Raw genomic sequence first — 24,368 nt, 5'->3', positions numbered from 1 at the left:
AGTGAGTTGTTTTAGGATGGCTGCCACAGCTGTAAGATTTTCTGTTCGTGTAGGGTCAGCTGGATGCGGTCACAGAATGCTTGGTAGATGTGTGTTCAGAGTTCGGTTTAACCTGCGCCTGGATGATCAGACTACGGGAAAGAGGGCTGGTGGTGGTTCTGGGCAGAGAACCTTACTTGCACCTCATTTCCAGAACCAAAGCAACTAATGCCTTTATTTTTCCCTTCTCTTGCTAATCTTTCCTTTCTTTAATGAAAGGAACAGTGTTCTGAGAGCACACAGACCTTCACCCTGCACGGTCGCCCTTTGGGATGTGTCGTCTTCTTGCGGTGTCAGAAGCTTTTCAAATCAGTAGCTCAGGAGTAGCAAATCCTTCAAACGCGTGACGAACAGGTACTTGTTTTTAAGAGTCCTTAAGCATGACAAGTCATTAAGTACTTCCTTTCTCTCCATGAATCAGTTCTATTTTAAACAGCTTATTCATTTACTATTTTTTTAAAAAAGTTTTTAAACTCCTTTTTTCTAAGTCTCTCCTTCTGTACATCTGTGAATCTATATTTAAAATGTAAGTGCATCTGGAAAGGCAGGCACATTCCCTGTACTGATTCATTCCCTTTCTTTTTCTCTTCCAAGAGTGGATGTAGTCTGTCTACAGCATTTCTTCACCCAAGGAGACAATTTTGGAGTGAAGAATTTACTACTCTCTAAAAGCAGAATGCATCCCTCTTCATTACCTGATCCGCCCGTAGGTAGTGCCACTCTGAAATGCCATCACCTGAGCAGCCTGTCCACGTGTGCAGTAATAACTAACAGCAACATCCCCTCACGCTTCAGAGGGAGCTCTACAAGTTCTTGTCTTCAGATCCGTGTTTTCCATGCCACGTGATTCTTGCAGCCTCCTTGGTGTAGCTGTTGTGCATCCACTGCGTGCGGGAGCCTGTGAAATTTCATGGAAGGAAATCCCACGGTTTAATGAAATGCTTTGGTTGTTGATATTGATCCTGTTATGCTTTGTCGATACAATCAGTTTGGAAATAAGCTGTTTCCCTCTCTACTGTGTCATGCAAAAAGGGATAACCCAACATGCATATCTATAATCGTGTATTCGTACAGGGTTTTGTGTCCCAGAGAGCATCACGCTGATACATTGAACAGCACAGATGTTGCCTGAATCCTACTAGCTTGGCAAATCGGATAGTCTTTGGAAAGCGAAGAGTAGTTCTTACGATAAAAATCAGGCAACGTACAGAATGCTGTCGCAGCACTGCTCACTCACAGCCCGGGAAGAGATCACTCGCTGTCAACATTAATAAGAAAAATATTTCCCAAATGGGGGCTTTGTTTCCTTGCAGATTTGCTTCAGGTTTTGCCTCCTTACGCAGTGAGCAATCATAACTTGTATGGTGGTTTTTGAAACGTAGACTTCCTGTTACTAATTTTGTAATTGGGTGCCCTTTTATGCATGGCCTGTTGCTCAGATCGACGGGACAGAGCTCCCAGCGCTGGCAGTTGCTAGAAAGTAGAGGATGTTTTGCAGAAATGGCTTGTGATTCATTTGTTTAGCATTCCTCACGCTTTGTTTTGTGAGGACAGCTTGTATGGGACTGAGTCACATGGCAGCTCTTTTCATACTGCCTTTCTCCTGCCTGAAGCTTCTGTGGAAAGCCAAGGGAAAAAATGGAGAGGAATTTATCTTCATCTTTGTTTATTCTGTCCATGTTAATTGTCTAATAATACAAAGCAGCAGCCAAAAGGAAGGATTTCATGTCATCTTTATCAATTAACTTAAAATCTATAGTACTGAGCACTGAAACAGAAGTAAATATCGAGTGGTCAGGGTTTGATTCTTTCTCTTTTTGAGTGGTAAATTGCATTTTTTCAAGTCGTTTGTGAGTACAATAACAGCTTTATGTGTGATCTCCGTACCACTTGTTGACTTACCTGCCTTTTAATATGCAGTATGCTTATGTTGGAGATAAAATGTTTTCTGTGGCACCTATAAAATATAATGTAATGGCAGCTTTAAAACACAACACCTAAATAAATGTTGCTTATGAGCCACAGGAACACCTGATTTATATAAAGCTGTGGTGGTGAATCTGTGCTATCTCCAGCTGTGCCAGAGCTGTTGGAGTGCAGTTCTGCAAGGAAAGGCAAAGGGCAAGCAAACCCCTGCGCTTCTGCTCTGCAAAGTCTGCAGAATGTTAGGACAGAAGTAAAAAGGCCTACATGCAACTGAAATTAGAAAATGGATGTAAATGTTGGTATTTTATTATCGTTTTCCAGCTTATCTTCATTTAAAGAAGTAGCACAGTTAGAAATGTAACTGCATTTGGGTTTGTTACGATTTTGTTAGTTTTGTGTTTAGTTCAGGTGAGTTCCTGGGATAACAGTCCTGGGAACTGAGGATGTCACCTTGGTTATTTGCTAGCCCTTGGTGAATTTCAGCATTGCCGTACGTTCAGGACTGTTTCTACCATTGTTCTATCTGCTGTAAGTTAGACGCAGATGTGGCTGCGGCAATGTTCTCGTCTTGGTGTTTCCGACAGAGGCATGCCCAGAGGTGCCTCCAATTTGAGAACATGTGCTTGCAGGCTGGTGGAGCTGTGGCCACCTCAAGTTCTAGAGGAGGAGAAATCCAGCCCTCTGCTCTAGCCACCTGCTTTAAATTGAGTGTGCTGCCTAAATCCACAAAGTGCATGGTCCCTTCCTCTTCTAGCCAGAAAAAAATGTCCTGGAAGGGGTTAAAATTTGTCAGAAACACATCACCTCATTGACAGACTTCAACTATATGTTCAGGGCAGCCATTCTATGCCATAATCATTCAGTGATTTCTCTGTTTTTCAGGGTTGGTTTTTCTTAAATTCGAACAACTCTGCTTCATAAAAATTTTTGCTGCCAAGTGAGGTTCTCAAACAGCTAAGGACTGTGGTATTCTCTCACAACTCTTTTTTTTGGAGGCTTTGCAGGGCTCCGCTCGCCTTTCTGTTCCTCCCCTACATCACATTTCTGGCTAATCCATCTGCAAAAGCATATTGGTTGGTAACTCTTGGACAGGTTGAGAGAAGAACATTAAATCTTCTCCATCCAGAGTAAGCTCTTGACTTATCTCTGATCTCTCCATTTAGATGATGAGCCACAAGTTGAAGCTTGACACTAAATTAGTGGCTTTTCCTTTATCGGTCTTCAGTAGGAGGGTATTTACCCTTTTCATTAATTACACCTTTAAGCACATAATGCGTGTTTTCTGTTATGATGGCTCTTATTGATCGAACCTGTTGCTGTTCATCTCCGAAGCTATTTCAGTACCTTCCTTTCAAATGTCCTAAGAAATGTTTTTGTTGTGATAACCATTGTCATGGCAGTTTGCTTGTGCCGCTCAGCGCTGTCTTGCTATTGTACTGTCTGCGTGTGCTCACCAGGCTGTACGTTCTTTTCACAGAAGTTACAAAGCGCTTTGTTCCACGTTATCGGTGGCTTTCATAATACAAATAATTTCTTTGGGCATTTCTGCTTACTTTCCACCAGTTTTGTCATCCACAAATGTGTTCATACCTGAAGTCACGGTAGCAGAACAGAATACCAGGGGCGGGAGGGGAGCAGAGAGGAGGAGGGAAAAAAAAACCAAAGCACAAACAAAACCCGAAAAGAACTACAGTGCTGTCTCCCTGAGTAACTTAAAAGACCTCTGGGAATGTTAGAGACAGCGTGGACACTGTCAGAAAACCAACAAATACTTCTCTGCTGCTCTGTCTGGAGATGAGTGTGCCTATAAATGTCTTGGGTTGCTCAGTTGTGCTGGGTGAAGGTTATTTATTTGAGTAACTTACTGGAATGAAGGTCTAACCACCATGAACTGCCTATATGGAAACTTATGTTTCCATATGCCTATGTGACAGAAACCTGTGTGCTGTTTTGTTAAAGCATGTGATGTATGTAGCTAGATTTCTTTTTTTCCTAGCTCATCCTTCACATTTTGTTTGGAAATCATAATTAAAAATAAGAAAATTGCAAAGATTGCCTGTTCCTTTTACTAGGCAAAGTCCTCAATTACACCAGCTAGCTTCTACAGGCCGTGCTTCAGTGTGCGCTCCAGGTCGTGCTTGTGTTGCAGTTGGTGTGGCCATACAGCAGACAAAATCAAAGGAGACTGCAGCAGTGTGCTCCTGGGGTTCAGAAAAGACATTCGAATGCTGAGGAGGAGGAGGAAAGGAGTCTGGTGTGCTGGCCAGCCAGCATTCTGAAAAGAATTCAGGCATCATTTTACGTGGCTCGTGGAGCATTTAAGAGATCAGAAGGTCACTAAAGAAAGAAGATTAACAATAAATCACATTTGAATTTTGTCTGTCTTTTACAGAAAATGTTGCTGTCCTGACCAGTGGTCATGAAGAGAAGGGGGTGAAGCGAATTTGTCTGGAGAAGTAGGAAGTTTCGAAATTTTCTGTGGAAATTATTGCCAGTAGCTGCAGAAGGTTTTCCAAAGCCAACCATTGACGTTAGAATGGATGAAACGCCTCAGACTTAAGTGGTAACTAATTTTTCTGACATCTTTCTATTTCCCTAATGCAGTATCATAAGATAATTTCTATGAATTATAGGGGATGTTGTTTTACTACTACCGAAGTTTAGATGGAGCAGTCTTACAAGAGCCAAACATTGGATGAATCTGTAATTTTGTGAGTTCCATTTATTAGCAAGGAGTTGGAATTTTAGCATCTGATAGTTTACTTGGTAGTTGAACTTTCTTCCTGAGGGTTCATCCCGTCTCTTCATCATTGAAAAACAAAATTAGATTTCGCTATTACTCTTAGTAACTGTCTTCCTACCAAACGCCTTGCAAAACTGCCACTCGGAACAAGTTGTAGAAGCATCTCTGTACATGTTTTTAGTTGTATGGTAAGTACTTTGTGTGACTTCTGAACCATACGAAAAGACATACTTACGTAGTACACTATGAAGGTTGCTCATTTCTGCTAACAATCAACATTTCCTCAAAAATCTCTTTTCTTTTTCCATTTTCTTCTTTTCTTTGCCGTTCTTACTTGCATATCCTGTTCTCTGCCCTTTGTCCATTCATAGTCAGGTATGAAACATCTAAAATACTTTTATCTTGTACTTGAGACCTGTACTGTGTCTTCACCAGGTCAATGTACGAGTCAGGAATACAAATGTGCTACTTTTTCAACTTAAAATGGGCATAGAAAGACCTTAGCTTCTCCTGGCTATCCAAGTGTAGGCTCTGTCCCTTTGTAAAAGTGGGCAAAGTGCAACCAGTCACTAAAACCAGGAGGTTGGGGAGGGGGGAGGAAAAAAATTACCACACCTTTAGTAGTGCAAGATGACGATTCGATGTCTTCTGAGAGAAGAGAGTAAATGAAGGTCTTCATGCACTTCTCAAAGCTCCACTGAAGCTGTGTACAACAGAACTTTCCTTAGTTTGGTCACAGTGATGGAAAACAGTAATGTAGCTGCATATATCAAACATGACATATCTCCATGTGTCTTCCGTTTGGCATGAATAAAAAAAGAGGAAATCTGTATGTGTTGTGGGCTCCTTGCTAGAATCTCAAAAACGTTAAGAATTCAGATTTTTAAAGATAGTGATTCCTTCTTGTGCAGCGCTCTGTTCTTCAGAGGGGCAGGGAAACAGGTCTGTGAGTATTTTTATCTAACTTCTGGTAGAAAAATCAGTACTTCTGAAAAATTAGTACATTTCTGAACCTTACAAGTATAGCTCTTCTCCCTCACCCAGTCCAAGAAAGATATTTATTCCACCCATGTATCATAGGCTGTGTTAAAACTTTGATGGGAGCACTGTTAGTGCCCTCAGATAGTTCTATCCTAATTTCTGTGAGGGTTAAAGGCAGGATTTCAGAATGTTCGGCATCAATGTGACCTTTCCTGTCTGAAATCACGTTAAGGCTCCTCGAGTCTCTTGTGAGAGCACAGTCAGGCCAGCACTCAGGAGCCTCCCCGTCGAAAACTTAGAGCTTGGCAATGCATCAGTTGGTCAGTAGGCTGGTGGGGTTTTTCACTAACTAGTTTCTCATCTTTACCAGTTGTCTGGTTTGTTGCCAGAGTTGCTTGTGTATTGTATTTATTTCTTCTGCTGTATTGGCAAGAAGGGAGGGCTCGCAGATTCCATTCATCTGCAGCGGTGACAAATGAAGTTTGAAAAGGACTTAAAAATGTTTTTCTTCCTCTTTCAAGTTTTCAAATTTACTGTGCTCTTTTTAATGTTCTTTGTTCTTCTCCTTACCTCTACAGTTCTTCCTCTTTAAATGCTTGCACTTACACGTACAGATCTCCAATTCATTGACATGTGTAGCAGGAACAAGAGGAAAAGATGGTTCCAGTTCTCATGTCTTTATTTTGCAAAAGCAGTGGAGCTGGGGCAGTTTAATGTGCTTTCAGATTTCTACGAGAGCCTTAAGAGCCTGGAAATAACAGCAGCACAAGTTACAAAGCAATACTCATCACAAGCTCTTACTCATTCTTACTAAGGAGAACATACCACCTTAGCATGTCTTTATTCAGCAGGTTAAGAGAAGATACAAATAGTTTACAACCATCATCATTTTAGAGGGAAAATTTTTCAAAAACTGAAAGGTGATGTTTGCTACCTTGTACATGGCTGCCTGGCAGAGCAACTTTTTCTTTATGCATCCAGCTTTTGTCAAAACAGCACTAACTGTAAGTCTACCAGGGATAATGGCTTCAGCTGGGGAAATAGGTTCCCATAATTGTTGCTGAACTCAAATTACTATTATTTAGCTGATAGAAGTGACAATCAGTGGCCCTGGAGCAGTAACAACAATGCTATGTGATAGATGTCTCTGCTGGCACAGGAAGATCTGAATAGGCTGAACACGAAGAGGTTTGTGCAGTTGGAGGAAGGGCTGAGCGAGCCGAGGTGGGGAGGAGGCCTGAGAAGAGCCAGGGTTGCTGTTTTGGGCAGATCTCCTTCCCGCTGGAGAGGCTCTGGAGTGGCCTAGGTGGGAACTGATCGAGGACGCCACGTGAACAGATTCTTTCTGTCGCTGAGAACAGCGGGAGGATGTTGCATGGGAGGTGCTCTTGGCTCAGGGATTTTAAATGGGAGGGTTTTCTCTCAGCTTGAGAACACGTTTTTTCCGCTTGACTCACTGAGTGAAATCTAAATGAGTGATAAAATTTCTAAAAGTTATGTTGAATTGGTTAGAAGAATAAAAGTGCATTTGTCATCAGGAAGGAAGAGCAAAATAAGGGGAAAGATTCAATGATGAGGAAGTCACCACCTTCTCAGTAACAATGGAAGGCTGTAGGCAGCTGAATGCACCTCTGTTCAACAGCCCACCTAGCTCTGCAGCCACGCAGTCGTTTACCGTCAGAGGCAATTTTTCTGAGAGTATTACCAACCTCCTTTCCCACATGCAGTCCCACACACTTCTGCGGGGACACTTTCCATCAAAAAGACAAAACACTACGCACATGTTTGCATAGGTTAACTTGACATACAGAATGCAAACTTGTGTGCATGAAAGGAAACTGCCCAGTGATTCCTGCAGAACCCATTTTTTTCCAGGAACAACACCAGCCTTTGTTTCTTCTCTTTGGCTTGGCACGTAGAGCAAGGAAGGAACATAAATGCTGGCAGCGAAGCAGAGTCTGGTGTGGTTGATGTATGCTGAGATAAAGCTTGGTACCTGCAGAAGGCAGGGAGGGGCTATTGGCTTAAATGTATTTTTAAGATAATAACCATAAAAGTATTCCTTTAATGATTTTACATTTCTGTGCTGCGTTTCCTGCGTGCATACCTGAACAGTGTGCCAAACTTAACTGCTGAGTCCGTTGCTTTGTACTTGCAGTTGGAAAAAGCGTTGGGAGCAGAGGCACTGTTCCTCGTGCTTCTCGTGCAGAACTGCGGCTGCCTTCCCCGTCGGCGTGGCAGGAATCGCAGGATTGTGTCACTAAACCAGGGAAGGGATAGGGTGACATGTTAACTCCAATTACATGCGAACAAAAGAAAGATTCAAAACCAAGATTTTTAACTCTATCTCAAAAGCAGCTAAAGGTATTAAATTCAGGATGTGTTTGGGTTCAGGGCGTTAAGAAAAGATTTTGTTTTTCCCCTGAGATCTGACTTGCTAGTTTTTCAGGTCCAACCCGGCTTTTTCAGTTGAGGTTTAAATGTCTGAAGGTGATGATTCAAAATGGAAACATTGACAGAGTAAGCAACAGTAACATAATATTTATTAAATGTCCCTGTATGCAATTCTTTCCAAAGGGCAATTCTGATTTTTCACCGGCTTACATAAGTCTCCAATTTCACTTATGCTTATCTGTGAAATCCATCCCATCGCAGGTATGTTAAGAGTATTGTCAGTTCATCTGATAAAAGGAGACGGATACTTGTGTGTGTTGAAGTCATGCTGGTGTGATAGCTGTCCCTGGCAAGTTCAAATAAGCAGGACAGGCAAAATGGAAAAATCACCTCATAAATTCGTGAAGCTCCAAACCAGTACTGCTCTTCGTTTTGAACAGGCTCCTGTATTTTACATCAAAACAACTCTACTGCTGGGTATCGGATCTTCTCGCTTTTCTTGTGATGGGATGGTGGATGGCTTATTGTGGGAGCCGTGAATTTTTAGTGACAGGGAGATAAGAGGCCTTTGCTTATGGTGAGGTCTCTAACTTCCATTTCTGCAATATCCATAACCAATTCACCCTCCTTTAATTTCCATCATGTGAAGCTAGTGTATTTTACTTTGTCATTTCATGTATCAGCTGTCCAGTTGGTGATAATTAGATTTTATTTTTCATGCTGGGTCCTTTCATTCTTCTCTAGCCTGTTATTATGTGATGTGGTCTTGGAAAGAAACACATTCCTATTCTATTAAAAAAAAAAAAAACCACACAAAAAAACAACAAAACTAGACCCAAAACTGAACACATCTCAGATCCTACTAGTTAAGAAAATGATCGACTTCTAGGGTTGAAAAAGACAATCAACACACTTGAACCTGCTGCAAGCAAGAATCATTTTCTATGAATAACTTTCGTATTGAGTTGGAAAAGATTATGTATGTAGTTGCCATAAAAAGATTTTTTTTGAAGTCCTGTCCAGATTCTGAAGAGTTACAGCCTCTACAGGACTGGTGCTATGTTTTTGCTACAACCTGTACACAAAGTTGTTGCCGTAGCTCCGTGCTCTCCCTGTTAGGAAATGGCGTACAGGCGATGATGAAAATACCATCCTTGTGGCTGTCTGGTAACAGGGGGAGGGAATGAGCGAGCGGAAAGCAGCCACATCTAAAAATACCCCTGAGAAACAGGACTGAGACGGCGGCACGGCACGCTTTGTTCAGAGGGGGTGTCCTCACCCCTTCCCGCGCGGCGTTCCCCAGCACGGCCACCTCGGCGTGCACCTGCAGCGCTGGAAGCCGCGCGGGTTTCGCTGAGCGCGGCCGTCCCCCTGTCCCCGTGTTCCAGGCAGGCAGGTTCCCCTCGTACGCTACAGGGTCCACCTCGTGCAGTGGGTTTCTTCAGCAACTTCTCCTCTTTCGCCTTTTAACACCAAATAATAGACGTTTTTAGAGGCTTCTCAGAGTTGAAGGGTTTCCTAGCAATTTATCCAGAATGCAGCTTTTCTTTTCAAACATGAATTTCCTTAACTCTCTGCCGTACAACTCTGAAAATGCTTTCAGAAACAGTTGCTGATGATGCAGTCTTTCTTCCTTTGTTCTTGGGAAGCAGGATTTTTTCAGCCCAATCATCACTATCTTAAATATGCACATTAGCATATATGTATTTTAAGCAAAAATGCTTCATTGGTGAATCATAGAACGGTTTGGGTTGAAAGGGACCTCAAAGATCATCTAGTTCCAACCCCCCTGCCATGGGCAGGGACACCTTCCACTACACCAGGTTGCTCAAAGCCTCATCCAACCTGGCCTTGAACACTTAGGTAGGTAGAGGTTTCAATAAACTTAAAAATAATTCCAAAAATACCTGGCTTGCCTCCTTTTTCAGCTGTCTTACATGTCATTCTTTATATGAGTTAACCTATTTTTTTGCTAAGCTTTTATTTTTATTCCATTACTTTCCATTTCTGGTAATAAAAATTCTGCATATTCTCCAGAGAAAAACTGCAGGTTACCCTTTAACGTGCACTGTTGTGGTGAGGCTTTGCGATTTGTTGCAGTGGCATTCCAAAGACATTTAACAAAATTCAGACTTTTGCTGCTGAAGGAGTACGTTAGGCAGAGTGCAAACGCAACTGGGATTGCTTATTTTTCAATGCTACATAGGAAGGTGTGAGGACAAATAAAATACAAAATGAAAAGAATCCCTCTTCCAGATTCTTTGGATTCTTGCCTCCCCACCCAGATTTTTTAAGAACACTGCAAGTACTGAGATGTGTGATGGTTTTTTTATAGCCCTACCCAAGATCTAACAATTATTCATTAGTTATGTTTCTTGTCGCACTGTGTCGTGTATTGCTGTTTTTACAAACATCTTTACCAGGTTAAAATATTTAAAATTTTGCACAGTAGATTTTCTGAGTTAGTAACTAGAAATAAAAGTCACAGGAGCTACTACTTGATAAAAGCAGGGACAAAATGTTTCCTCCTGATCAGTACAGCACTAATTAGCTGGATAACCAGTCAGAGAGACTGAATCTGTATAAAAATTTGTATTTTCAGGAAAAGGACTGCTGAAAATAGAATTGGGGAAGACATCTTTCTCTTGTACTGACTTCCTCTTTCAGATTTGTTTTTTTGCTGCAAATACAATCCAGGTACTTAACAATTTAAAAATGTATTTCGTTACAAGCAGAAGAAGGGATGCGTTACCAGTTTTGCCTTCCAAACATTTCAGACATCTGGAGCACTGTCTCTGCCATCCTCTTTGTAACAGTGTCAGGGTACGCGCGTCGGCAGCCAAAGCAGTACGTTTGACTTTGGGCATAGCACTGTTTGGTTTCAACATCCGTGTAAAGCTTGCTTAGGGAGAAGCACAAACCCACAAATGTAAAGATGGCATACTGTGAGAAATAAACGTGTAGTACTGTAACAATGCCTATCGGAACCTTTTGGGGTTTATTTTATTGCATTAGCTTCAATGTATTGACGTTTTGGGCTTAGACTGGGTGAATTCATGGGTATTAAAGGGACATTAAATTAATCAAAATGTATGTTTTAATGGAAAGGACATTTCTTCTGCAGCTAAAGAAAGATAGCACCGAGCTCACAGAAGGAAGAATAATCCTTGCCTAACCATATGTCTTTGTCACTGGTTTTCAAAACTTTAGCCGATAATATCCATTAAGCGTGATTTCAGTGATGGATACGAAAATTAACCTTGAATATCTGAATGGTACTGACATACTTGTCTTGCATCAGTCAGTATTTGGTTAATTATCTAAGTATCACTGCAAAGAGAGCAGACTCCAGCTGGCTGTAATTAGGGCTGAATTGTTCCATGCCTTCAAGACAATTTTTACAATCATGGGATCTGCAGCTTTCTGTTGTCCTCATTTCCTGTAACATAAAAGTACTTGTATCTCAAAGAATTAAAGGGGGGCAAATAGTGGGAGAGACTGTGCAGACAAATCTTATTAACATCCTTAGAGATCTGACTGAGAAATATGCACTGCTAGTTTCCAAAAAATAAAAAGAAGGAAGGGGAGGAAAAAAACCACCAGGAGTCATAGCCAAAAAGTGTTATTTCAGTTGATTAGAAGAAAAGGTGGATCTTTAGAAAGCACAGTGGGTTCTATAAAATCTGAAATCTGTGCTCTGTAAATCTTAGTCTTAATGAGAGACCACCAGCCTGTGTAGGAAGAAACTTGGATAGCAAATCAGGAGTGCATGTGACATAAAACAGTCAATGAAGATTCAGTAGTTCAGTAGCCATGGGATACAGCACTAAAAGTGCGATATATCACATCCAATTTGTTGAAGTAAGTCTCCCTTTTTTTCTTTGTCCTTATGCTGCTGAATTACCAGCACTGCAGTACTGGCATTCGCTTCTGTGGATGTTCTGGCTTCAGGAAACACTCCTCATCTTGCTTTCTCTCTTCAGTACGTGGGTCATCATGACCTGTGCTTTGTGCAGCATCTGTTGTTATCAGCCTTTATTGCAACTCACTGTCAAGACTAGCAAGTTTTCAAATTATTACCCTCTTTGGGGAAGAAGCAGCCTTTTGTTTAGTTTGCATGTAAAATTACACGATGGTATTTAAGTGGTATCCAATGTGGATGGTATATGCCAGGATCCATAAAAAAAAAAAGGCAATTAACATGATTATTTTAAGAGCACCTGCAAATGGGTAATAGCAGTCCATAGCCCCACGTGAAGTATCTTGAGAACAGGTAAAACAAGGTCATGTCTTGTGTGATTTACCTGAGCCACTCTCAGTTCCCAAGGAAAACGCTTGGCCCCGGGGAATCTGTTGGACAGGTGCTAACGTGGGCCTTGCCGCAGAGGTGGTGACAGACTGCTCCGGTAATTTTAGATGGCTGGACTGGTCTTTTGAAGACATACTTGAGCAGAATGGAGAGTTTTTATGTGACATAGTAAGTCAGTGTGAGCCCAAGAGCTTGAGAACAGCATCTGTCTGTATGCCATGATGCCTCCTTAAAACCTGCTGCTGTTCATGGGTGAGATCTCTACTGACGGCTGCCGCTTGGTGCGTGGGGGTAGGAGCTCCAGCAGCTGCCTCACCGCTGCTCCTGGCCGTGCAGCCTGTCCCCTCTGCGGCCGAATGCTGCTGCTTATTGCTTATCTTCGCGCGCCCATTCGACTTGCTGGCCTGGCAGAAAATGACTCTTCCTCCCCATCCACAGGTTGCTTTGCTGCGGTTTGAAAGCTGAGTTGGTTCAGAGGTGTCAGGAGAACAGCAGAGCCAGCGCCAGAGGAGCGGGCAGAGTACACCAAGGTGAGCATCTTCAACTCATTTTAGCTTGCAAGTGTCTTAAAAGCATGAGGGCCTGAAAGAAGTTAACAAAAACAATAGTCGATGGAGAAAGATGTTCTAGTTAAATTCCTTCTTCTTTATTAGATGCAAATTAAATATCTTTATAGGCAGTAGTATTTGCATATGTCTCTTACTGCTTACCTTCGTATCTGCCTGCGTTTTCTTTTCAGATTTAGATCTGTTCAGACAGGCTGTGTCTGAGTAGCACAGCAGTGGCTGTGCGCAGACCTGAGCCGCATGTAGAAAAGGTTTTTGCAATGTGGTCATGTCAGTGTTGCTGCTCAACTTGCTGCATTCGAGCAGTCGTTCCTCAGTGCCCTGGCAGTGTTCGCTAGACAAACACAGGTAATTAGTGCGTGAGAGCACTTGTAGTGTTGCAACTGAAGTGTGGAATATACACGCAAGAAAATCAATTTTACTTCGTGTGCTGAAATAAACTTTTTCAATTTTCTTTTGTGTACTTGATTACGTTTTAATAGAGAATTAATATACATTTTGCTATTTAGACAAGAATGCTTTACTTACTGAACTGCTGCTGTGAAAGTTTATAGTCTCCAAGCGTGGAATTCAGAATCACAGATTCTGTTTATTGACTGAAAGTAAGTCTCTTAATCCTCAGTATCTAGATAATTTCCTTGAAACTTTTCTGTGACGACTGTGGAAAAACAGCTGAACAGCCAAGTAACTGATACCCCAGTCTGTCTGTACATGACTGTTTCAGCCCTGGCTGTGCACTAGTAAATCACGCTGTAGAATCAGTTATACATGGTTTGATGTTAGTTGAGTCAGCATAGTGACTAGCTGCAAGCGAAGGGAATTGATGAACTGTCCTCCCCCATTTCCCCAGGCCAAACCTCTCCTTCCCTTTAGCCTGGTCTAGCACTTAGCCAAAGGAAAGGGAGGCAGGCGAGGTAATTTAATTCCTTCCCTCCCCACATAAGTTCCCTTTCTTCAGTTTTGGTTTCCAGCAGGAAAATTTGTTGCAAGGTCTCATAAGCACCAATCCTGGAGGCACAGCTGTGTGGTGGCTTGTAACATTAAACACACAAACTACGCAACTAGGACAGGTTTTAGACCACGCAGCCATGGTCTCCATTTAGCATGTTTATATTTCAGTGGTTTTCAGCAATCTAAAGATGATGTGTTTTCCAAGCACATTAAAAGACAATTCAGTTATCATGACAAAATGTTAAAGGTACAACTTGCAACAAAATCCAGGAGCTCTTCAAAACTTCCTCAACTCTACGTTGTGGTTCGGGAGGTGATTAATCCTACGCTGACTCTACATTCCTCACCTCGTGCAGAAGTTAAAGCATGTATCTTGTAGTTTGTGTTAGAAAGATCTGTGTAACTTCCAGCGTGAGGGATAATGGATCATAATTGTTCGGAGTTGAACGCTGACTGCAGTAAGCACTAAGCCTCTTTCTGCAGCAGTGTGCCACAGAAGAAACGGCTTTCGTGTTGAAACATGACGGGAGTACGCAGTAATGTGTAATGCATCATTTTAACGGTACTCTCAAAAAGCCTGGTATCTTGGTACGGCATTATCTCAGACTCTCCAGTTGTTCCTTAGTTAAATGTCCTATCTCACTTGAGATTTAATGTAATTAGAACCAGCCTGTGGAAAAATCTTTTTCTATTATGTCTTAGCTATTGTTCCAGTCAAGATGGTAAAGCAAATCAAATAGGATATAATGAAAATGATAAAACCGTTTGCGAGAGGCAGTTTTCCTGAGGGAAGTAAAAGGCAGCACCACGTTTCATTTTGCTTTGTATTTCTGAACACGGCATGTGCCTGGAATAACGTTACTGAGGTTTGTCCGATACACCCGAGAGCAGAGGCAGGTACATCTGACGGCAATCTGACCAGACTGATACAAGAGGGAGCCAAAGGTACCCTAGCAATAAACCTCTTCCGCTATTAACGTTGCGTTAACCACCCTGCTCAGCCAACACTAGGTCTGCTTGCCAGCTAAATATCTGAGGAGGAGTTGAGTCTTCGTTAATAAGCATCTCCTTCGATGATTTGCACTTCCTCTAGCTATAGCATCTGGAATGGGGAGGTATGTCCAGAGCATAGGGTCTGAAAAGATACTGCGAAGATATTGGTACCCAAAGCTATAAGTGTAACGTGTTTCTCGGACAAGAAGTGATGTTCCTGGTACGAAAGGGCAGGTAAAAGAATGTCAAAGGCAGAGTCAGTTGTCTTGGTCTGGCTTGGGGGCAGGATCACAGCGAGGCAGGAGGCCTTCAGCTGGTCCCTCACTGCTGGCTCTGCTTTCGGAGTGTTTTTTTTCTCTCTGTGATTTCAGAGGGGTTCAGATGTTATTACTCAACATCTTTCAGCTTTTATATTCAGTTTATAATTTTATGTCAAAGCTGATTTGCAATATCTTTTCTCCTTTATGCACAAGCCACTTGTGAACAGGCTTTTGTATCATCAGCATGTATTACAGTAATCTATATTAATTCACAGTAGTATTGATAAACTTTAAGTCAGAGGGGCTTAATCAAGAGGCTGCATGCCATAGAATACAGTAAGAAATGCAGTGCTTTCAGGGGGCGATGGCAGGATTTTCAGGCTTGCTATTTTAGCTGCCAGCAGCTGTGGATGACGGGTCGAGTTTCCCAGTTGCACAGTGCCTTGCCATTGCAAAGCAGCCCTCTTTATCTGGCGCTGTGACGTTGGGCTCGTCTTTGACAACGGGGTTTGAAAATACAGAGGAGTACAGCCAGCTAAATCTGTCTTCACACAAATGTCAGAAGCAACAGATGAATCTTGGTTTTCAAAAGCTAATGACACAAACTCAAATGATCAAAATTCACATAATTCGAATGATCAAAAAAATCATTAGTTTAGTACCTGCAAGCTATTTTAAAACTTTTTAAAAAAAACAAAATCTACCTGAAAAAATTCTCTTGTTTGTAAGCTGCTGGTTTTGGTGCTGTCTAATTTATAGAGCACTTGTGCACGAGTTTGTCTTTTCTGTTTCCTTGAAGTCTTTGGAACTGAGGAAACAGTAATTTCTTCCTCTCCCCTTCCCCCCATTCCTTTTTTGTAAAGAAATGATTAAATGCTTAGAGTACAAATGCTGCACATGAATATTTATAAGAACTTTTATAACATTTAGCAAGGCAATGCTTCATGGCTGTCTCTTTCTGAATGCACATAATAAAGTACCCATAATTTCTGTGAAGCTGCACTTGCTCATTATTAATTTGATTGCAGATTGGTAGGAACTGTAGGCTCCTCGGGGCTGTAGGGCTGCAGTTGTTGGTGATGACAAAACACAGAGATCGTTCCTGTTCTCTACTTTTCTGTTAAAATGCATGTGTTTAACATTTAATAAGAATACATTTTTCATGCATCATTTGCGTTTTAGTTTCCGAAAATGGCTAGGTAGAAATTTTGTTACCTGCATTGGATAAATACCTGATTCCCTGTATTTATACTTTGATCCTGGAAGAAACAGAGTTAAATGTCTTCTGCTTGAAAGACTAACACTGTAGAACAATTGAATGGCCCTGGAGCATGCTCTGCAAACCACTTGGAGGATCCTCCTGTTACTGCAAAAAATGTTTTCATCTCCATTTCTTCCTCTGCGTATTGTCTCTCGGTAACAGTGCATCCTGTGAATACCTAATAGCGTGTATAATGCCTCACAGTAATGCACCCAGTTCTAAAAAGCAAATGGAAACTAATTGCTGTTAATAGCAGTATTTATCCCTGCAACATCTTTAAAGAAATTTTGATCAGATTAAGCACATGAGCAGACTAAAGAGAGGAGAAGAAGAAAGACTTTAGAAGTAGGCAGAAAGGAGAGAGCACCAGAGATTGTTGATTTATCAAAGTTAAAGGTAGATTTAGAACTGAGTTTGAAAGTTCCTTGCTCATAACATTCTATTATAACCTCTGTCTTCCTCCTCTTTAAAATAGACATAAATTGCATGTGCTCATTTCCACAACGTTACTATATTAACTGAAGTGCTTATTTAAAAGCTGGATTGTATTTTCTGTGTTGGAAGTTATTTATTGGAACTCTGTCAATGATGTGTAGATCTGTATGAATACATGTATTTTGGCAAATACTACACCAAAAAGAACCTCCTTCAGCCACCCGCACAGGCAGTGTGCTGCAGCAAAGAGCCGTCGCTGCTCGCGTTCACCACGGGCTAAAGTGGAGCTCTGAACGTTTCAAGTGGTGTGGTGGTGACATGTTCCCAATGCGAGCTGCGAAGGCAGCGGTGGGGATCGTTCCTGAGGCCGTGGCTGTGGGCAAAGCCGTGGCATCTCACATGGAGTCAGCTGCCATGGGTACCCAGCAGTGTCTCGCTGGGTTTTGGTATGTCATCGCCAGCTATATTCTGACAGACTGGTTTCTACAGAGGTATGTCGTAAACATCATCTTTCACTGGGATAAGCTGACTGTCTAAATTAATTTTTCCTGGGATTCATTACTAGTATAGTAGTTTCTTTTTTTTTTTTGATTCTTAATCATCTTGGTTTTAAGTCCTCTTTCACCCAGTCACACTTATTTTTGCTTTTTGCCTGTGACGTGTATGTCTTAGGTAGATCTCAGTCTGAGGATCTCAGAAATACACCAACATATTTCATACTTGTGAGTTTCTTCCTTTTTGTGTGTGTTTGTAAATATGTATAATATATACTTTTCTACTACTACAATATACAAACTGTACAGGTGTATTTTTATAGAAGGCACTACTTCTGTGACTTTAACCCCTAAACTACTGCTAAGCTTAACTTTCAGAAAGTGTTTTCAGTCTCTTTCCCAAGTGTTTTGGGTACAGCAATTTTTAGAATCATTTTCATGATTAGAAAAGCAGAACTGAAAAGGACAATGTCAACAAGCAGTTTACATTTCAATTCAAGTTGTGTACTTGCAGTATTACATTTCCCCCTATATATTACAGTAATAATACTGAAGGAAAATAATACTCTGTTGTGCTTTAGTTCCATTTGCAAAACTTTTAAACCAGCCACCTTTGAACATGTAAGAGTCACAACTTGGTTACCACTGTAAGAAAAGTATGTACTCACCTGAGATCTGTTTGACTACATTTAGCAGTCGTAATAATGCTGCACCTTGGTGTAGCAATCCAATGTTTGCATCGACAAGAAAACAAAGGTATTGTCCACGCTGCTGTGGTACAACATCAAATCCATCCAAACAGCTTAAAAACATTACAGGCCTCAGACAATAATAACTACAAGAGCTATTGAATCACATTCTTCATAGGGAAGATTGAAATTGGACTTTAAAAAAATTAGTTAGACAGCTCTTCCTAATTTCTTTTTCTACGCTTTATTTTCAGAGTGTAAAAACAGCATGCACTAGGAAACGAATAGGTGTACCAAGCAGTAAGATTCCAGGGACCTTTTGAGACTTTCTTTTGTCTATGGATCCTGGCATATTAAAGGTTCACAGGGATTTGAGGCAGATTTTATTTTATAACTTTTACATAGCCTCAGACTAGTTCTTCCGTCACACCCTATAAAATGAAAACCCTCACTCGAGTGGTGAACTTGCTGCTAGAGCTTCGTGCCTCACTTCAGACTAGTTACTCCAGAAGGGCTCCGTTGCTGAACGGGAACGCAGAGGCAGTATGAAGAATCTGCTTTTTCCTCCTTCAGCTCAGCACTGCAGACGTGAAAGATGATGTTGCCTAATTTCAGCAAGCAGCTATCTCATTATCTCTGTGAAGTCTCTCTCCTGCTCTTTTCCTTTCCAGCTCTTATTTCTCTAAGTTTTAGCATGTAATTAAAGGACTGCAGTGGCTGAAGAGTGAAAACTGAATTTTTCCAAACGCTGTTACTTGTAAAATGTAATACATCACCCACACATCCCAAGGCAGCGATTGAAGATCCCGTCTAATTTGTCTTACTTGAGATTTAAGCGAAATCATCTGCCGAGTGTTTCAGACTATCTTCGTGCATTACAATTCATCCAGACTTCTCTGAAAAGACAAATGTGAAAATAAGACATGGTTAATGTACCAGCCTTTTATGTCTAGAGAACAAATTTAACGTAGGACATTAGAGATATAGGCCTACAGTCTATCTTCTGACTACACAATGCTAATTAGCATTATGAATCCGTCCTTTTGTTAATCATGTTGAATTATATCAGACTTGGAAGAATCCTCTGCTGGAACAGAAGTACGGTATGTTGGTACTGAATTGCATTTGGCAAAACGCAGCGGGGCTGGCAGCAGCAGAGCAGTCAACGGGAGCAAAGCAGAAGCACCACAAAATGGTGCAAGTGTCAGTGGCCGTGCACCTGCTTCCTGACGCCAGCCGGGAGAGACTCGGAGAGCTCAAGCGGAGCAGGCCGGCTCCATCGCAGCGGTGTCTGCGGAACACTGCCGTGGTTTATAAGGCAACGTCTTGCTTTGGCAGAACTAGAGGTGAAGGTAAATGAGAGGTTCCATGAAGCTGCTCTTTGTAGCCAGTGTATTCTGAGAAATGCTGTTGGCCTTGTTTGTGTCTTTCCACTTTTCTCTTTAGTCTTCCTGTCCCTGCAGTACCATATGAAAGTAGGGAAATTATTTTGCTCTTTATAGAAAAAAGGAGAGAAGAATACTTTTATGTAGCAAAAATTTTTGTATTAATATGTATTGAGAAGCCTGCACAGTGCATAGCAAATCTGCTTCAGTTTCTCAGCATAGTTCTGTGAAGCAACACAGGGGCCAAGTCCTACCACTGCATACAGGCATGATAAGCAGCTGATAAATATCCTGTTCTAGAATTTAATAATTTATTTTTTTTTACATACGACATTCTGGCATCCAAGCGTAGTTCTGCTGCCTTTATTGAGTTTGACATTGCAATTTCTATCGAAATTCAGGCTTTGAGATCCCTGTTAACATACTTGGTTTCAACAAAAGGCTTTGAAAAACAGCTGACTTAAAAAAGCTGACACCTTTCTGAGTGATCGTTACATGAGAAATTATTTGAGTAAGGAGTACTTAAAACAGCCCTAGAAGGTGAAATTAGTAGTGATTAATTTTCTGGTTATGCCAAAAAATACTACTTCAAATCTCTGTGGAAATCCAAGAAATTAAACCTTGAATCTTTATGCAAATAAGGCAGACTCTTTTTTCTGTTGAATAACCTGATACTATTGCAAACCAAAAGGTTTGCTTTTTAAAATAGCTGTAAAAATAAATCGCAAATTCACTGTATTTGCAAAACCATGTGTCCTCTCTTCCTCATATCTCTGTATGTGTTCTTTCCAGATGCTGAATTTTCGTGAGCTATGAATAGGTATCTTCATTAGCAAGTACACAAAATGATAAATTAACTTTTAAATATACTATGTTTTAACTTAATTTCATATTTTACTATGTTGTTATTAAGAACTTGAAATGGTGAAAGTTCAGTATCTGTTATGTGGATTAGGCCTGGCTGGAGGTGATAGGTCTGAAACCAGTTGTGAGTAGGAGGTTGTTACCGAGCTGGCATGGGGTGCCACGTACCGATTTTTGTCCTAAAGTTCGTCAAGGGTTTTTTTGTGAGTAGTCTGAAAGAAAATGTAAATAGGGAAAGCAGGAAATGTGAAAGCAGAAATACTCACTGATTACATTGGAAAAAAGGCTCAAGCAAATAATTTGTATTTATTATGTGCAATTGTAAACTGGGAATAAAGAGTTTAGGCCCGACTTGCCTGACTCCACTGAAAGAAGCGAAGATCCTCAGAATCTTGTGGAAGTCATGACCGCCCCGTTATCATGAGTTCTGGATAAGAGTCTGGACTTAAAAGGACAGTGCTTGGACTCCACGTGTGGAGGAATCTATTTCAGGAGTAGGAAGGGTTTGTTTCCATTGTGTCTGTCACCAGTATGAAGCTCCAGGAATGCTGTGTTGTGTTTTGGAGAGCAACAGTCCAAGGGTGCTAATAACAGTTCACCAGACTCACTCGTGATTAAAGGTTTGAGCAGCCTGTCTTACAGAGGAGACTTGAGAGCTCAATTTGCTCGTTTTCTTAATTAAAAAAAGGCAAAGTAGAACCAATAGTACTTAAGTATGAGGGCAAAAGAAATGAGTAGCACGGTTGTATAGCTGTTGCAATTACCATCACAGCTCACCGTTTGACTAACAGCTGAGATCCCATATACTGTTTATGTAACTATAACATATGCCACTGCGTGTTGCTAAGCCAAGTTTGAGCCCGTAACCTTGGAATCTGCCGTACAGATTTTTTTCCTATATAAACTGGAAGATTAAGGATTACGGAGAGCATGTGGTCTCTTCTGTGGGCCGTGCCAGGGGGGCCTGGCATACATATCACCTTCTTGTGCGTAGTGTTGATGAAGCAAGATTGGGGAAGCGTGGTTTAGATTCCTGAGCGATTTTTCCTCATTCCGTGGAGTACTGACATTGTCTCCTGAGCTGTCTATAGAGACCGAGCCCGGGACCTCAGCAGGGAGCAGTGGGAAGAGTATTGCCTCTGCATTGCAACTTGATGCTGCTTACGTGGACAGGGGAGGAGGTTTTGGTCTCCCAGTTTTTCTTAGTCCACGTTAGACTGCTGTTTAGTCCTGCTAACAGTTTAGTTCCAAATGGCTCGGTGTTGCATTTGTCCAAGGCCCTCCAAGAGGGCAGGTAATAGCAGCCTTGCGTGTTTTCCTTGAGCTGGCAGTGCCAGAATGTAATTGCACTGGGCTTAGCGTGGTTTCCGTGCAATCCAATCCTGCACAATGGTGGATCGTAGTGTTCCTGGGTGCTAATGAAGTATACTGTCATAAAAACCCCGTTTGACAGGTGAAGGATTCAGACGAGTGGGATTCTGTTTTTACCTTCGGATCCCTGCAGATTAGTATTGAGTCATCTTAGCGATACAAGACTGGAAAATTCATGTTGCTTTTTCTGCATAGAAAAAGCTTTGCATTTTTAGGATTCTGTCAAGCGCAAGTAGCAAAATTTGTTTGGGAATCAGCTCCTTTAGGAAAACGTTTCTATCTGTGAAGAACAACTAAAGAATTTAAGAGCACCATTTCTGAAAACAAACGTTGGTGTTGATTTTCTTTCCCCTTCCTTCGCTAGAGCTTGTTTACGGTGCTTCAGTTTGGTTGTTTCATGCTGTGTCCTGACCCAGCAATGAGCGCTGGCTCAGTTTCAAGCTAGTTATTCTCAAGTATGATCAGCAGCCTCTCAATTAGCATCTGAGCGCTCTGACAGCATGGCTGTCATAGGTGGAAGGAACAGCTTCGTGGGCACCCTGGGCTCGCAGGAATGCTCGGAGCAGCAGAGGCTGTGGGAGTGGTGGGGGCTGTGCCAGGCTCCACTCTGGATGCTGCTGCTTTTTGTGATAAGCCACCTCTGGTTTTTAAGTGGTTGGATGCAGCTGGATGCTCCTGCAGCCCACAAAGCAGATCAATTTTAGGGTAGGCTTTGCCTGCATGAGGTCAGCCTTCTCAGAAGCAGTAAGCAATTCCTCCTTTCCCTTTCCTTGTCTTACGCCTTGGGGTACAGATGACGGTGGTTTGCATACTTCATAGGTTTAAACATCTATCTTTGAAAATGAAGGCTATTCTCTCATGGAGTAAATTGAGCAAATTCCCTAGCTACAAAACAGAGTCATTGAATGTAAAGATAAGAACTAATACAGAATTCCTGTTACATTTCCTTGCTGATTCTGTCCTTGATTGTAATTAATGATGCCTTCACTGCATAGCTCCTCCATGCATGGATTATTTTTAAATGTGGAATCAGATTCTGTGGACTAAAATTTTTTTTTTCCCCTGCCCTACATCCTGTCTTTTTTGGTAGCCTGAGAAGATGATCACTGACTGGTAGATGCCCTGTGTTGTGCTGTTAGTCCTTTTCTGTCACCACGGAGGGATACAGCTGCATCACAGAGCCCCTCCCAAGGTGCCAGGGGCTGTGAGATTGCTAACTCGGATAATCAGGCTAAACAGCCTGAAAACTACTGGGCTCTTCTCAGTGGTGCACAACGCAATGTTTTAAAAGAAGTGAGGTATTGATTTTCTTGGCCTTTGGGTCTGTTTCCACGCCGTTGTTACAAGCATACTAGGATTTTATACATGGTGAATCATTTACAACATAAGTAGTTGTATTTGATATCATTGTGGTAAATCCACTTTGGTACCAAATGGTAAAAAGCAGCAGAAGGCTGTACGTTAGCAGAAGCCTTCTTTTGTCTGTACAGCTGAGTTCTTCCTGAGAACCCGCGCGCACAGTTACGGAATAGCACCTTTTCCGGCCTCTGCCTGGTGCTGCTTTGCCAACAGCGTTGTGTTGTGGAAATCTGTGCAGGGAGATGCATAGAGATACTACAGAGAACACAATCCTGGTGTTTGGGGGGTGTTATCCTGAAAGATGGTCAGACACAGCACTTAATCATCAGAATAAGTAAAAAAGTCAATTCTCGTTTGTTATGAATGCTAAAAGCGTACCATTTCAGTATTTCCTAATTCCTTTTCTGAGTAAAATTTCACCTGTGATAGTGCTTTTTATCTCTAATAGCACTCTCACCAGCAGCAGCTTCTCATTTTCTGGGGATGGATTCTAGGCAAAGCATGAGGAGTACCCAAGAATGTCTGCTGTAACTTGTTGTTTTCTTTTTAACTTCAACACTAGTAAACAAGAATATCTTATACCTTCCGACTTATAGCTCATCACTCATTTCATTGCTGTGGCTTAGGACTGCAGATTAAAATTAAAATTTCTTGCATTCATCATGCCTGGTAAAGTAGCTTATTAGGATGGATAAATGACATACTAATTAGAAGAGTAGTCTGAGTGAGAATAAGCTGCTTGAACTAGCTTTGATGGCCGAAAAATTACCTGTAGCTAGTTTCTCAAGATTATCAAAGAGATCCTCAAATTAGAATGTCTGTCTTTGATCGTAGATGCAAGGAACAAGGCAAAATGACTGCACCAAGTGGAAGGCAGTGGGAGGAGATGGTTGCTGTGAAATGGGAAACTGAAGGAGTTTTCACAAAGATTCAAGCCCTTTCCAGGCACTTGCACCACCAAGTAGTGAAAGAGATACCATTATGTGGCTTATTTTTATTTGTTTTCCACCATAAACTAGTAATGTGTCTTAAAAAGTCAAATTGTTCAGGTTAGTTGTAGAGAAAAATTCCTTTTATATCATTCCTTTGTCATCTTACCCTGATTTTTCTAGCTTGTAGCATGACAAAATTCAAGCAGTACTAATCTTTTGCAAGACTCCCATCTGACGTCCTTACCTTTGTGATAACCTCCTTCTTACTTGTGCATTGCTACAGGTTCGTGTGGATCATTGCAAGACACGTGCTTGTGTAACACACTGTCCCTTGGCCAAAGTAGTTCAGAGCCTGAGGTCCCAGTTGCCCAATATCAAACATGATTGTGTAGTCATAAATAATGGAAAAGAACGCA

At 41.5% G+C, this 24,368-nt stretch overlaps 1 protein-coding gene across 1 annotated transcript in view; it reads left to right on the top strand.

Annotated features, from left to right (window-relative positions):
- The first annotated feature begins 19,365 nt into the window (after window positions 1-19,365).
- Window positions 19,366-24,368, top strand: part of PEAK1 (pseudopodium enriched atypical kinase 1) — a 53,856-nt gene continuing 48,853 nt past the window's right edge. The window contains exon 1 of the mRNA XM_086620171.1: window positions 19,366-19,393. The gene's annotated coding sequence lies outside the window, so the exon portion shown is untranslated. The remainder of the gene's footprint in view (window positions 19,394-24,368) is intronic.

Source organism: Tauraco erythrolophus, chromosome 14 (genome assembly GCF_009769465.1).
Source record: "Tauraco erythrolophus isolate bTauEry1 chromosome 14, bTauEry1.pri, whole genome shotgun sequence".
In the NCBI taxonomy this organism is placed as follows: Eukaryota; Metazoa; Chordata; class Aves; order Musophagiformes; family Musophagidae; genus Tauraco; species Tauraco erythrolophus.
This window is presented reverse-complemented; position numbering and strand designations above follow the sequence as displayed.